Source organism: Lithobates pipiens, unplaced genomic scaffold (genome assembly GCF_037356315.1).
Source record: "Lithobates pipiens isolate NorthernLeopardFrog02 unplaced genomic scaffold, aLitPip1_a1.2 Scaffold_8, whole genome shotgun sequence".
NCBI classification, from domain to species: Eukaryota; Metazoa; Chordata; class Amphibia; order Anura; family Ranidae; genus Lithobates; species Lithobates pipiens.
In genome coordinates, this window is record NW_027507903.1 from 668,738,989 (window position 1) to 668,755,448 (window position 16,460).

Consider the following 16,460-nt stretch of genomic DNA (forward strand, 5'->3'; position numbering starts at 1 on the left):
CTGTAAGGACCGCTATCGGTCCACAATACATAGGGTTGCCGTGCACTACTGCTGACCGCTGCCCTATACTGCAGCAGTCCTTCATTGGTATAGGGACTGACGTACAGTCTGCTAATCACTAACACACAACCTGCTTGGTCCACAAAAGTTCTTATAAGGACTGGTAACTTGGTATAGGGTGCTACGGTACATAGGCCTGAGTGCGTTACAGTCTGCTGTTCTGTAAGGACCGCTATCGGTCCACAATACATAGGGTTGCCGTGCACTACTGCTGACCGCTGCCCTATACTGCAGCAGTCCTTCAGCGGTATAGGGACTGACGCACAGTCTGCTAAACACTAACACACAACCTGCTTGGTCCACAAAAGTTTTTATAAGGACTGGTAACTTGGTATAGGGTGCTACGGTACATAGGCCTGAGTGCAGTACAGTCTGCTGTTCTGTAAGGACCGCTATCGGTCCACAATACATAGGGTTGCCGTGCACTACTGCTGACCGCTGCCCTATACTGCAGCAGTCCTTCATTGGTATAGGGACTGACGTACAGTCTGCTAATCACTAACACACAACCTGCTTGGTCCACAAAAGTTCTTATAAGGACTGGTAACTTGGTATAGGGTGCTACGGTACATAGGCCTGAGTGCGTTACAGTCTGCTGTTCTGTAAGGACCGCTATCGGTCCACAATACATAGGGTTGCCGTGCACTACTGCTGACCGCTGCCCTATACTGCAGCAGTCCTTCATTGGTATAGGGACTGACGTACAGTCTGCTAATCACTAACACACAACCTGCTTGGTCCACAAAAGTTCTTATAAGGACTGGTAACTTGGTATAGGGTGCTACGGTACATAGGCCTGAGTGCGTTACAGTCTGCTGTTCTGTAAGGACCGCTATCGGTCCACAATACATAGGGTTGCCGTGCACTACTGCTGACCGCTGCCCTATACTGCAGCAGTCCTTCAGCGGTATAGGGACTGACGTACAGTCTGCTAAACACTAATACACAACCTGCTTGGTCCACAAAAGTTCTTATAAGGACTGGTAACTTGGTATAGGGTGCTACGGTACATAGGCTTGAGTGCGGTACAGTCTGCTGTTCTGTAAGGACCGCTATCGGTCCACAATAGATAGGGTTGACGTGCACCACTGCTGACCGCTCACCTATACTGCAGCAGTCCTTCAGCGGTATAGGGACTGACGTACAGTCTGCTAATCACTAACACACAACCTGCTTGTTCCACAAAAGTTCTTATAAGGACTGGTAACTTGGTATAGGGTGCTACGGTACATAGGCCTGAGTGCGTTACAGTCTGCTGTTCTGTAAGGACCGCTATCGGTCCACAATACATAGGGTTGCCGTGCACTACTGCTGACCGCTGCCCTATACTGCAGCAGTCCTTCATTGGTATAGGGACTGACGTACAGTCTGCTAATCACTAACACACAACCTGCTTGGTCCACAAAAGTTCTTATAAGGACTGGTAACTTGGTATAGGGTGCTACGGTACATAGGCCTGAGTGCGTTACAGTCTGCTGTTCTGTAAGGACCGCTATCGGTCCACAATACATAGGGTTGCCGTGCACTACTGCTGACCGCTGCCCTATACTGCAGCAGTCCTTCATTGGTATAGGGACTGACGTACAGTCTGCTAATCACTAACACACAACCTGCTTGGTCCACAAAAGTTCTTATAAGGACTGGTAACTTGGTATAGGGTGCTACGGTACATAGGCCTGAGTGCGTTACAGTCTGCTGTTCTGTAAGGACCGCTATCGGTCCACAATACATAGGGTTGCCGTGCACTACTGCTGACCGCTGCCCTATACTGCAGCAGTCCTTCAGCGGTATAGGGACTGACGTACAGTCTGCTAAACACTAATACACAACCTGCTTGGTCCACAAAAGTTCTTATAAGGACTGGTAACTTGGTATAGGGTGCTACGGTACATAGGCTTGAGTGCGGTACAGTCTGCTGTTCTGTAAGGACCGCTATCGGTCCACAATAGATAGGGTTGACGTGCACCACTGCTGACCGCTCACCTATACTGCAGCAGTCCTTCAGCGGTATAGGGACTGACGTACAGTCTGCTAATCACTAACACACAACCTGCTTGTTCCACAAAAGTTCTTATAAGGACTGGTAACTTGGTATAGGGTGCTACGGTACATAGGCTTGAGTGCGGTACAGTCTGCTGTTCTGTAAGGACCGCTATAGGTCCACAATAGATAGGGTTGACGTGCACCACTGCTGACCGCTCACCTATACTGCAGCAGTCCTTCAGCGGTATAGGGACTAAGAGTTTTGTCACAGGGTCATTTAAAAAATGACATGCAGAGGAAGAGGCAGGCCCTTCCGCAGGGGTGGTAGGGGTAGGGCAGGAGCAACAGGCTTGAGCCAAAGTGGGAAGTTGCAGAAGGTGCGTTCAATTACTTTAAAGGATGCACCAGACTTGGTTGAGTGGCTCGCTCAGCCTTACTCTTCTGCACCCTCCTCATCCTCTCGATCTGCACCCTCTTCTTCACTCTCTGCTATGTGCACCCCCAAAGACACTACCACCAACAACACGACCACCACCACCACCACCACATACCTTCCGCTTGAGTCACTGGAATTATTTTCCGATCCATATCAAGAGGACATTTCTGATGCGCAGCCACTCTTGGTATTGGATCAGGAAGAGGAGGTAGCAACAAGCGCTACTCAGCAGTCTGACGCCAGTACCCAGATCAGCCCAAGGAGGAGGTTGGTCCCCGGTGTTGCTGCCTACTCTACTTATAGCGGTGGGGAAGGTGACGTTGATGATGACGTGTCTAGTGATGTCACGTGGGTGCCCACAAGAGAGGAAGAGGAGGGGAGTTCAGAGGGAGATATGGACCAGCAGATAGGGAGGAGAAGCAGCAATGACTTACATTGCACAGCAGGGACAAAGCAGACTGCAAATGTATCAGGAGCGAGTCATCGACCATGTACGGTCACATCTGGCGCTCCCAGGACACCGGCACATGGCTCCGCAGTGTGGGCTTTTTTTAACGTGTCCGCTGCTGACAATAGCGTTGCCATCTGCAATCTTTGCAGTCAACGCGTTAGTCGCGGTAAGCCCAATACTCACCTAGGGACGACCGCCTTAAGAAGGCACATGAGCAGCCATCACCGAGCCCAGTGGGAGCAACGGAACACACAAAGCCACACTGCAGGCTCTCACCGTCCAGCCTCGTCTTCTACTTCTCCTTCTCCTCTCTCCTCACAATTGTCCTCCACTCCACCTTCCATCACGCCAAGCTCACATTTTTCTGCAAAAAGGCAGGCTTCCGTGGGCCTAATGTTTGAGCGTAAAAAAATGATGACGCCGGATAACCCTCTTGCCCAACGGTTGGCGGCTGGCTTGTCAGAACTCATAGCCCGCCAACTACTGCCATATAAACTGGTGGACTCGGAGGCCTTTCGCAAATTTGTGGCCATTGGAACACCACAATGGAAGGTCCCAGGAAGGAAGTATTTCTCAGAGAAGGGCATCCCAGAGCTATATGGCCATGTTCAGCGGCAAGTGAATGTATCTCTGGCACACAGTGTCGGTGCCAAGATACATCTGACCACAGACACGTGGTCTAGCAAACACGGGCAGGGAAGGTATATCAGTTTTACTGCCCACTGGGTGAACCTTCTGACGGCCGTCAAGCATGTAACCCGTGGCACCCGTGTAGATTTGGTTTTACCGCCACGGATTGCATGCAGGCCTGACTCTTCTTCTCCTCCTCCTACTCCATCCTCCTCCCTCTCCTCCTCAGCTGCCTCCTCCTTTTCCGCTGCTAGCGTCTCTTCCACTGCACCGCCCAAGCTCCCCAGAACCTATTCCACATGCCAGGTGAGACGTTGCCATGCCGTGCTGCGTCTGTTGTGCCTGGAAGCAAAGAGCCACACTGGCCCGGCACTCCTTTCAGCTTTGCGTTCACAGGCAGATGAGTGGCTAACACCGCTCAATTTGACAGTTGGTAAAGTGGTGTGTGACAACGGTGCCAATCTGCTTAGCGCATTGAAACAGGGCAAAATCACGCACGTGCCGTGCATGGCACACGTCTTAAACTTGGTCGTGCAGCGATTCCTTGTCAAATACCCTGGGGTCCAGGACATCTTGCGGCAGGCAAGGAAAATCTCGGCCCATTTCAGAAGATCTTACACGGCCATGGCTCGCCTTGCTGACATTCAGCGGCGACACCATCTGCCGGTCAGACGTCTTATTTGCGATTGCCCGACGCGATGGAACTCAACCTTCTATATGCTTGATAGGCTGCTCCAGCAGAAACGTGCAGTTAACGTCTACCTGTATGAACTCTGCGAAAGAAACGGTTCTGGGGAGCTGGGTTTTTTTTCACCGCGCCAGTGGCTGCTCATGCGCGACACATGCAGACTTCTGCGGCCATTTGAGGAGATCACCAAACTGGTCAGTCGCAGCCATGGCGCCATCAGTGACATGGTACCTTATGCCTTCTTTCTGGAGCGTGCATTGCGTCGTGTCATTGATCAGGCTGTGGAGGAGCAGGAGCGGGAAGATGAGGAAGTCGCAATGCTGGATGAATTCCCAGGGGGGGCTACTCTATCTGAGACAAGTCAACAACAGGAGTCTGATGAGGAGTCAGAGGAGGATGGTGCCGGGGCGGATGAGCAGGAGCAAGAAGAGCATGCTTTAAACCTTTCTGGGATCCCTGTTGTGCGAGGATGGGGAGAGGAGAATGAAGAGGACGACATTATCCTGGATGATGAGCAGGAGCCAGGCCACCACACCGCTTCCACTTTAGTGCAAATGGGGGCCTTCATGCTCCAGTGTTTTAATAGGGACCCCCGTATAAAAAGCATGAGGGTCAAGGACCAGTACTGGGTGGCAACGTACTTAGACCCCCGGTACAAACACAAAATGGCGGAAATGTTACCGCCGTCGCAGAGGGCTGTCAGAATGCAGCACTTCCAGGCCTTGCTTCGAGAAATGCTGCATTCTGCTTTTGCGTGCGCTGGCAGAGGAGCAATTCCCACTCCCAGAGAAGGATTTGCGGGTACCAATCCAACAGCGCCTGCAAGAAGAGGCCGGTTTGAAGATGTGTTGGTGACTTCGGATATGAGGTCATTCTTTCAGCCGACCCATCGACAGGTGTCATCCGGATCCAGCATCAGGGAACGCCTAGACCGTCAGGTGTCCGACTACATTGGGTTAACGGCCGATGTGGACGCTCTGAGGAGTGATGAACCCCTAGACTACTGGGTGGGCAGGCTTGACCTCTGGCCAGAGCTTGCCCAATTTGCAATCGAACTGTTGGCTTGCCCCTCATCCAGTGTCCTGTCCGAAAGGACGTTCAGCGCAGCAGGGGGGATTGTGACCGATAAGCGTACTCGCCTAGCTCACCACAGTGTTAACTACCTCACATTTCTAAAAATGAATGAGGCATGGATCTCGGAGGAATTCAACACATGTGATCAGTAGACCATGTATATGTCTATAAACAATTTTTGGAATCAAGCACACAGACCTTCTTAATTCATTTGGCTCACTTCCCTGACCCAAAAAAGCACACCGTACTATATGCCCCTACCCTCCTCTTTGAAGAGGTTGAGCGGTGTCATATTTCTACTGGGGCTGCTTATTATGAGGGGTTCCCACCATCCCTGTGCTGTGCTGACTTCCTCCTGGGTGTTCTTATTATGAGGGGCTCCCACCATCCCTGTGCTGTGCTGACTTCCTCCTGGGGGTTCTTATTATGAGGGGATCACACCATCCCTGTGCTGTGCTGACTTCCTCCTGGGGCTGCTTACGGTGCTGCTGTCAGCGCTGTATGTCACGGAGCTGCTGTCAGCGCTGTATGTCACGGAGCTGCTGTCAGCGCTGTATGTCACGGAGCTGCTGTCAGCGCTGTATGTCACGGAGCTGCTGTCAGCGCTGTATGTCACGGAGCTGCTGTCAGCGCTGTATGTCACGGAGCTGCTGTCAGCGCTGTATGTCACGGAGCTGCTGTCAGCGCTGTATGTCACGGAGCTGCTGTCAGCGCTGTATGTCACGGAGCTGCTGTCAGCGCTGTATGTCACGGAGCTGCTGTCAGCGCTGTATGTCACGGTGCTGCTGTCAGCGCTGTATGTCACGGAGCTGCTGTCAGCGCTGTATGTCACGGAGCTGCTGTCAGTGCTGTATGTCACGGAGCTGCTGTCAGCGCTGTATGTCACGGAGCTGCTGTCAGCGCTGTATGTCACGGAGCTGCTGTCAGCGCTGTATGTCACGGTGCTGCTGTCAGCGCTGTATGTCACGGAGCTGCTGTCAGCGCTGTATGTCACGGAGCTGCTGTCAGCGCTGTATGTCACGGAGCTGCTGTCAGCGCTGTATGTCACGGAGCTGCTGTCAGCGCTGTATGTCACGGAGCTGCTGTCAGCGCTGTATGTCACGGTGCTGATGTCAGTGCTCTGTATTACGGTGCTGCTGTCAGTGCTCTGTATCTCCTGCACCCTCTTGTTTGCCTACCCTGGTCCCTGACCTTCCCTCTCCTCCATTGCCTTCATTAGCTCCATAGTCCTGAATTGTCAGAACAATTTCCCAAATAAAAAAAAAATGCTTGTAGTTATCGATCCCAAATTCACCTCATACATGTATTATGCTATTGTCCAGGTGGTGGGACTACGTGCTACCCCCTAATAATTACCCCGTGGCCGCAAATTCGACCTAAAGGTTTGCGAAATTCGCCTCCCATTGAAGTCAATGGAGCCCGCGGCGAACGGTCGTTTTCGCGAACGTTTGTGTCCGTTCGCGTTTCGCGTTCGCGAAACGTCCCGTCGGAAGTTCGTCCATCACTAGTTGGGAGGGTCACTTCCTCCTACACAGGGCGAGGCTGGGCTGTGACTTGTACTTTATTCATAGGATTCGTTATATGGAGGGACACCAATATTGGAAGAATCTCCTCCATAATGTGCCGGTCTCGGGAAAATATAGGTCACTCTGGTGATAATTAGGACCGGTGTCAACAAACATTTGTTCAGAACTGATTTTCTCTCCTAGGGATGAGCCGAACACCCCCCCGTTTGGTTCGCACCAGAACCTGCGAACGGACCGAAAGTTTGCACGAACGTTAGAACCCTATTAATTACAATGGACGCGAACGTTCGAAATCTAAAGTGCTAATTATAACAGCCAATGTGCATGTTATTGTCCTAAAAAGGGTTTGGGGACCTGCCCCAGGGGACATGTATCAATGCAAAAAGAGGTTTTTATAAACTGGCGATCTTTCTGGAGCAGTCATTTTAATGATGCATAAAGTGACAAAAAAAGTGAAATATTACTTTAAATATCGTACCTGGCTACTTTACAAACTGATTCTGACCCACTTACATTGATCACTACCTAAGTACACTAAAATCTGGTCAGAGGAACTTGGGAGAGATATAACCGATGAGGAGTGGAGTAGGGTCTTTTTCTTCACCCACAAATCAACGATTTCTAGTTACGCACAAGAGAAGAACTACAAGCTGGTGTCAAGGTGGTACCGGGTCCCGACCAATCTCAAAATAATGTATCCCTCTACCTTCGACATTTGTTGGAGATGCAACTCCGCAACAGGTACGTACATTCACATTTGGTGGGAGTGTGCTGTACTCCTCCCGTTTTGGACACAAATCTTTCAGATCTATTCAGATATCTATGAAAAAACGCTTCCGCCTTCTACCGCCATTGCCCTTCTGTCTCTTCTCCCGGGCTCCATCAAATCACAGAAAAACAACTTGCTAAAATTTTTCCTCTGTGCAGGGCGACAGCTGATCCCTAGAAATTAGAAAACCACCACCTCCCCATCCTTATTAGAATGGGTGGGGGAACTTAACAACTTGATGCTAATGGAGGACATGCAAGCAAAGGTACTTGATCAACAGGCTAAATTCTCCTTTACCTGGAGTATATGGAGGCATTACTCTACTTCAGACAAATTAAAACGTAGACTCTTAGCAGTCACATCCACCTGAGCCATAGATCTAATCTCTCTGGAAGACCTTAGGTCTTAGCCCTTGTACACACGGTCGGAGATTCCGACAACCAAATCCGTCGGAGTACGGTCGGACTAAGTTGTCGGAAAATCAGATTGTACATAACGTGATGATGTTATTTCGTTACGATGGGACTACGTTCAGGCTAGTAGCCAATAGCTTTGGTCTAGGAATTTGATCTGAGCATGCGTGGCACTTTGTCCGTCAGAGTAGGCTACACGTGATCGGAGTATGTCCGATAGGAGCATTTTGTCGGAAAATTTTACCGGCAAGTTGGAAAACTTGGTCCGTCGGATATTCCAACGGAAACAGTCCGATGCAGACCACACACAGTCGGGAATATCCAACAAAACAGTCCGATAGGAAACATTCCATCGGAATTTCCGACCGTGTGTACAAGGGCTTAGGCACTGAAACTCCCAGTCTCAATGAAGCTCGCTGTCTCTTTGCTCTGCACCTTTCCCCTCCTGTCCCTCCTTTCTCTCTTATCTGCCTTTCCCCCCCCCACCTCTTTCCCCCACCTCTTCTTCTTTCCTATCCTATCAGGCCTCTCTTGGCCTTTCTACGTGCCTACAGGCATCCTGGTTCACTAAATGGTAATCGCCGCCGATTGAGGGTTCCATATGGACCTTGTCCTTTTGGTCAGGCTCATCGTAGCAGACTTAGCACTAATATCCGCCCTCCCCTGGTACTGGACACAGCAAGTTCCCATAGGGGCGCCCAGTCCAGGGAGTAGGATACTTGTATGATTTACATGCTTACTACTGTGAATATAGATGGGAACCTCAATGTGCTACATGACTGTAACAGTATGCCTTATCCTACCATTACCTGTAAAGTATATACCGTGTTTAACATTGTTGGACCAGCCAGTCCATTGTTGGACACCTGGCTCTGTTCCCACCTTATGTTTTTTTATTGACTTTACAATCTTCAACTGCTTATATTCTGATAAAAAAAGATTAATAAAAATTTATTGAACCTAAATATCGTACCTGGGGGGTGTTTAAAGTATGCCTGTGAAGTGCCATGTGTTTCCCGTGTTTAGAACAGTCCTTGCACAAAATGACATTTGTAAAGGAAAAAAAGCCATTTAAAACTGCTTGCGGCTACTAAAGCATTAATTAAGTAATTATTAATTAATGTCTTGTCCTGGCAATATGGAGGAAAATCTTTGAGAAAAATGGCATGGCTACCCCATCACCCCCCTACCCCAGCCCATTACCAGCCCCTTTTGGTCTTGTATGGATATTAAGGGGAACCCCGCACCCATAATATGTTATGTTAATGTTAGGCAGATGCCTGTGTTGCACAAATGAACTACACAACACCAGCAATGAGGGGGTAGATTCAGGTGTATGCTGTGCAGGAGGCACACTACACCCACTGTAACAGCGCTAGGTTAGGAAGCAAAGCAAAGCTGACACTGTCCCTGCCTATCCTGCTCTCTCCCTGAACACTACACTCACTGTAACAGAGCTATCTAAAGAAGTAAAGCACAGCTGACACTGTCCCTGCCTATCCTGCTCTCTATGAACGCCGCAACACACTACACATGGCCGCCGCGCTGGCAGCCTTATATAGTGTGGGGCGTGTACTATACCCCCTGAGCTATAAGTGGCCACAGGCATCCAACCTGTGGCCAATTATGGCTCTCCTCGCTGTGATTGGCCAAGCATGCAGGGTCACAGTGCATGCTTGGCCAATCATCAGCCAGCAATGCACTGCAACTGGCGCAGTGCATTGTGGGCCGTTCGTATCACACGAATTTGATGCGAACTTGAAATTGGCTCCCACACAAAATTGACGTCCTTTTTTCCCCACAAATAGAGCTTTCTTTTGGTGGTATTTTATCACCTCTGCGGTTTTTTATTTTTTGCACTATAAACAAAAAAAGAGCGACAATTTAAAAAAAAAATATATATTATTTATTTTTTACTTTTTGCTATAATAAATATCCTCCAAAAATAATATAAAAAACAAAATTTTCCTCAGTGTAGGCCGACGTATTCTTCTACATATTTTTGGGAAAAAAAATTGCAATAAGCGGTTATTGATTGGTTTGCTCAAAAGTTATAGCGTTTACAAAATAGCGGATAGTTTCATGGCATTTTTATTATTCATTTATACATTTTTTTTAAATGGTGGCGATCAGCAATTTTTATCATGACTGCAACATTATGGCAGACACATCGGACATTTTTAGGACCATTGTCATTTATACAGCAATCAGTGCTATACAAATGCACTGATTCCTGTGTAAATGACACTGGCGGTGAAGGGGTTAACCACTAGGTGGCAGTGTAGGGGTTAAGTGTGTCCTAGGGGCGTGTTTCTAACTGTGGGGGGCATGGCTACGTGTGATATGTCACTGATCTCTGCTCCAATCACATGGATCAGAGATCAGTGACACTGTCACTAGGCAGAACGGGGAGATGCTTGTTTACATCGGCATCTCCCTGTTCTTCCTCTCTGTGAGGCGATCACAGGTATCCCCGCAGCGATCGAGTCCGCGGGACCTGCGACCCGACTCACGGAGATACCTGAGGGCGCGCGCCCACCGGCCGCCTCTTAAAGGGCAACATACAGGTATGTGATTCTGCCGCAGTATATTTGCGTGAGGCGGTCAGGAAACGATTAAAGGAATGATAAATGTGAATCTCAATGAGAGCGACTTTTAGTTGCTGCACTTGGAATGTTCTAATGAGGAAAATGGGAGGATCTGCATCCCTTTAATAGTAATTAATCCTTTGGGAATATCCAGGGCCGGCCCAAGACATTGTGCTGCCTGGAACCAAGAATGAAATGCTGTCCCCCCAAAAAAAAGAAAATGACACCCACCAAAAGGCCCCCCCCCACATTCAATATTTTATATCATGATAAATAAAGAGGACCGGTCATGACTCTATATATGTAAATAGGAGTATAAAAGGACCTGTCATGGCTCTATACATGTATATAGAAGTATAAAGAGGACCTGTCATGGCTCTATACCTGTATATAGGAGTATAAAGAGGACCTGTCATGGCTCTATACATGTATATAGGAGTATAAAGAGGACCTGTCATGGCTCTATACATGTATATAGGAGTATAAAAGGACCTGTCAGGGCTCTATACATGTATATAGGAGTATAAAGAGGACCTGTCATGGCTCTATACCTGTATATAGGAGTATAAAGAGGACCTGTCAGGGCTCTATACATGTATATAGGAGTATAAAGAGGACCTGTCATGGCTCTATACCTGTATATAGGAGTATAAAGAGGACCTGTCATGGCTCTATACATGTATATAGAAGTATAAAGAGGACCCGCCATGACTCTATATATGTATATAGGAGTATAAAAGGACCTGTCATGGCTCTATACATGTATATAGAAGTATAAAGAGGACCTGTCATGGCTCTATACCTGTATATAGGAGTATAAAGAGGACCTGTCATGGCTCTATACATGTATATAGGAGTATAAAGAGGACCTGTCATGGCTCTATACATGTATATAGGAGTATAAAGAGGACCTGTCATGGCTCTATATATGTGCATAGTGTAGCACTAACCCCCGAAGGAGCTGCTGGTTATTTTTGGGCTTACCGTTACCTTCCGCTTCTTCTTGTTGCACGTCTAGGGGATGTCCCATGGTAAATGGCCCAGTAACTTGAGACTGACAATAGATCCAGTTGAATGGATTTTATTTGCAAACGTCAACCATTGAACAGTCTTTTAACTTGGGATCAGAGGGTTGGAAAGGAAAGTTCAGGTTCTCTCAATGTCAAAGTCTATAAATGTTAAGGAACTTGCTTACTTTGACTGCATCCAGAGAATAGCCATTGGCAGCTGGATGAACACTCAGATTGGACAGTCCCTCTCTCACAAGGCCTAGCAGCCAACAAGGTGATTACTCAGGAACAAAGTCTTTATCACCGACATTGTTGCAGAACATGTAGGGAATCTAAGCTGTAGAACACTTGTAGGATACCTGGATCTTTCAGCCCACTTGGCGATATCCACAAGACCGTATTCTCTCTTACGGGCCTCTTCTCAGCCCTTCCAGGCTCTTGTTAAGAAAACCAACCTCACACGTGGTGTTCTTCTAAAAAGAGTTCTCCCCTGGAATGCTCGAAGTACACTGGGTCTCTCCCGGACCAGAGACGGCACCCATCCACCTTGGAATCCTTCCTTAGTTCCCTTGCCTTGGGCTAGCCAACCCCGAGGCATCAAAGTCAGGTGGAACCGCACCCCAGGCCATAGCCTTCCCGGGGGCTGGTCAAGAGGACCAGGACCACATACTCAGCACAGCATAGTGGACCGGAACCCCGAACCATGTGACATCTGTGTCTTAAATACCCTCTCTCAGAGGGCACAGTGGGAGGGCCACTCCCACTGACCTGACTCTGAGAGGGAATAATTCAAGCACCTAACCAAACCATAGTTCCACGCCTGCCACCAGAGACAGTGCCCCCTGTGGCCAGACTGAACATCTCACAGTCCAGTCAGACTGACACCGAAGCCAAATTTAGTCAAATAGGCCCAAAGCAAACTGTAGTTTGGGTAAAGCTTTTAACTTTGAAAAACATAGCATGTGCTCTTCAGGAGCCCGCCGCTACACTTGGAGTATAAAAGGACATGTCAGGGCTCTATACATGTATATAGGAGTATAAAGATGACCTGCAGGGCTCTATACATGTATATAGGAGTATAAAAGGACCTATCAGGGCTCTATACACATATATAGGAGTATAAAGAGGACCTGTCGTGGCTCTAAATATGTATATAGGAGTATAAAAGGACCTGTCAGGGCTCTATACATGTATATAGGAGTATAAAAAGACCTGCAGGGCTCTATACATGTATATAGGAGTATAAAAGGACCTGTGAGGGCTCCATACATGTATATAGGAGTATAAAAGGACCTGTGCATGGCCGGCTGCCACGATGTCCGCCCGCCACCCGCAATCGCTCCACAGAGAGCCAGAACGGGTATCTGTCAATGTAAACAGACAGATCCCATTCTGACAGGGGAGGAGAGACAGATCTGCTGTTCCTAGTGATCACAGCGATCTCTCTCCTCCTCCAGTCAGTCCCATCCCCCTTAGTTAGAAACACCTCCCAGGGAACACATTTAACCCCTTGATCGCCCACCTAGTGTTAACCCCTTCCCTGCCAGTGACATATACACAGTAATCAGTGCATTTTTATAGCACAGATTGCTGTATAAATGTCCATGGTCCCAAAAAATGTGTCAAAACTGTCCGATCTGTCCACCGCAATGTCACAGTCCCGCAAAAAAATAAAAATAAAATCATGGATCGCTGCCATTACTACTAAAAAAATAAAATAATAAAAATACCATAAATCTATCCCCTATTTTGTAGGCGCTATAACTTTTGCACAAACCAATCAATATACACTTATTGTGTTTTTTTGTTTTTTTTTAACAAAAATATGTAGAAAAATATATATCGGCCTAAACAGACATTTTTTATTTTAGTTTATTTGGATATTTATTATAGCTAAAAGTAAAAAATATTGTTTTTTTAAAATTGTCGCTCTTTTTTTGGTTAAAACGCAGAAGTGATTAAATTACACCAAAAGAAAGCTCTATTTGTGGGGAAAAAAGGACACCAATTTTATTTGTGTACAGCGTCGCACGACCGCGCAATTGTCAGTTAAAGTGACGCAGTGCCGTATCACAAAAAATGGCCTAGTCATTAAGGGGGCAAATCCTTCCGGTGTGTAAGTGGCTAATCAGGGCTGGGCAAGGCAAGTCCCTCTCAGGCTCTGTCCAATCCAACTTGTGATGTGTGTCTGTACTCAGATTTGATTGGAGGAACTCACTGGTGGCAAAATGGACAGGGTGAGGGTCAATGCCGACTTCCGAGCCTCCAGAACATGGGCACAGCAACAGGTTACAACACCTCAGGCAGCAGCAGGTGGACAGCAGCTCACAGGCACAGGCAGCTCACAGGCAGAGTCAGCTAATTTACTAGGCACAGAGGCCGAGAGCTCTTTATGCTGGGGCAGCTGCCCAGGGGTGGATCCAGAGTCTAGTCTCGGGAGGGGTAGTGCCAGGAAATACTTTTTTTGCAGGTAATTTATCAGGGCAATGGCTGGCGTTAGCGCTTCAATGATCAGGACACCATGATTGTTATGCCACTGTTATGAAGTGCAACTCATCATAATAATCAGTGGGCGCCCTGAGCTTGTCACCTGCCACCTGCCACACATTGCAGATTGTCACTTGCCTGCTAAGGTGCGGATTGTCACTTGCTGTGTCCCAGAGTGAAGTCAGGCAGTAGAGAGATGATGTCATCTCTCTGCTGCCCGTAACTGTCTGCACAGTGAGAGCGGAACTGCAGTGATGCAGGGCGGGCGGTGAGAGATGATGTCATCTCTCTGCTCCCCGCCTGCCGACCCACTGATTGGCCAGCCCATCCAATCACCTGCTGACTGTCCTGTTCGCTGACTCACCCTCTGACTGGCCTGCCCTCTCGCTCCCCAAGCCGCCCACGTGCCCACTCACCTGCTGGCCCACGGCTGCTGCCCCTCTTCAAGTGCCGCCTGGGACAATGGTCCCACTGGGTCCCATGGTTGGGCCGGCCCTGGGAGTATCCCACCAAAAATAAAAGTTTTGTTGCAGAGGATGCCTAAAACCTGACTTGCAGACTTCTGGGAAAATGAGAGAGTCGATCACACCAGCAGGAAATGATTTTTGGGGAAATTCTGTCTGTACACTCGCTGTGCACACAAGGCCTCCACATTGTTATATTGCATTGAATTTTACAGAAAATTTCAGTGATGCAGATTGAAATGGAAAGGTCATTTTTAACCCCTTCCCTGCCTGGCCTATAGCAGACTGACGGCCGGGAGGGGCTTTACCATTCTGACTGGATGTCATATGACGTCCTTCAGAGCGCGCCGCTTGTGCGTCCCCAGAGACACTTACCGGTGGATCCTGGTAAAGAGCCGATGTTGTAGGCCTTGTACCATGCGATCAGCAGCGTCCAATCACAGATGACGAAATGTAAAGAAATGCCGGTGATTTGTCAATTCCTTTCCTCAGCGCTGTCAGTGTCTGAGGAAAGGAAAGACAATGATTGGCTGTCCAGGGCACTGATCATCATTGCAATATTATCAGTGCAGAATCCTCAGCGCACATCAGTGATGAGGAAAAATGACTCTTGAAAAATTCTAAAAAAACAAGAAAAAAACGAAGAAAACTTTTTTTCAAAAATGTCAGGTTTTTTTCGTTTTGTGGTGATTAAATACCACCAAAAGAAATTTCTGTCTCAAAAAAATGATAACAATGTCATATGAGTACAGTGTTGTATGACCGTGTAATTGTCATTCAAAGTGTGACAGCGCTGAAAGTTGAGAATTGGCCTGGGCAGGAAGGGGGTGAAAGTGCCCGGTATTGGAGGGGTTAATAACATTCAATTACAATTCTGATTGTGTGGTGACTGTATATGTTATACTATTTTTGTTTTAAGGTGCTATTTTTTCCTCCAGAAACTGGAGATGTCCTTTATTGGAAACAGGCTGAGTGGAATAAAACTTCAATGGGGCCACCAGACATCTACTGAGGACCACACCGACCTCATTCCATAGAATGAGAAGAAGACGTTGTCCCTCTAATCTCTGTCATCTCACCATCCATTCCAACAACAATATTCCCAGAAGATTAGATGTGCATTTCATGTGTTTTATTCATGTTAAATGCTGTAAAATCCCCCCTTTTGTAGACCTCCCGAAGCCCCGAGACTGCTGCTGGGTGCCGCCATCTTGGATGTGATCTCAGCAGCCTCAAGTTCCCCTCTATAGTATTCCTCTTCCCTCCTCCCCCGACAGCGAAATGAAAAGGTTCCTGAAGTGTTCAGCTGTAATATGACATATGGAAGTGTAACTTTTATCACCCAGAGAGCAGCCGGGGGCCCCGTTCATCTGAAATCTTTATAACACTGAGGGCCACAAAGGGGGAGCGAGAGGAACGTATGTAGACCAAACTTAGACCATTGGTCCAGTCTGCAGACCCAACAACTTCTTCATGTTTTCACATAGAAAACTCTTGTATGGGGGAACAATTAGAGGAGTGGCAGTGTGTCCATTAGGGGTGGCTGGCCCTCTGTCACCCCACCCCCTCTGTGTAGAATGGATATCCATGGCCACTGTAGCCACCCCCTATTCAGGTGACCGGCCCCTTTTCGGACGCCAGGCACCTGAATTCCAGAGGCGGGGGTGTTTTATAGAAGCACCAGATTAGAGCCATAAGGCTTCAATAAAGGTGGGCTGTGAGTGCAGAGCATTGCACTCGCAGTCCCCCCAGGTGTTTTAGAAAAGGGAATGAATATTTGCTATTCTAACACTGAACTGCCTCGCAGCCAATCAGGAGGCGTGGGCCTAATACCCTTCACCTGATTGGCTGAAGGCACAGGCGCTCCGATTGGATGCCTAA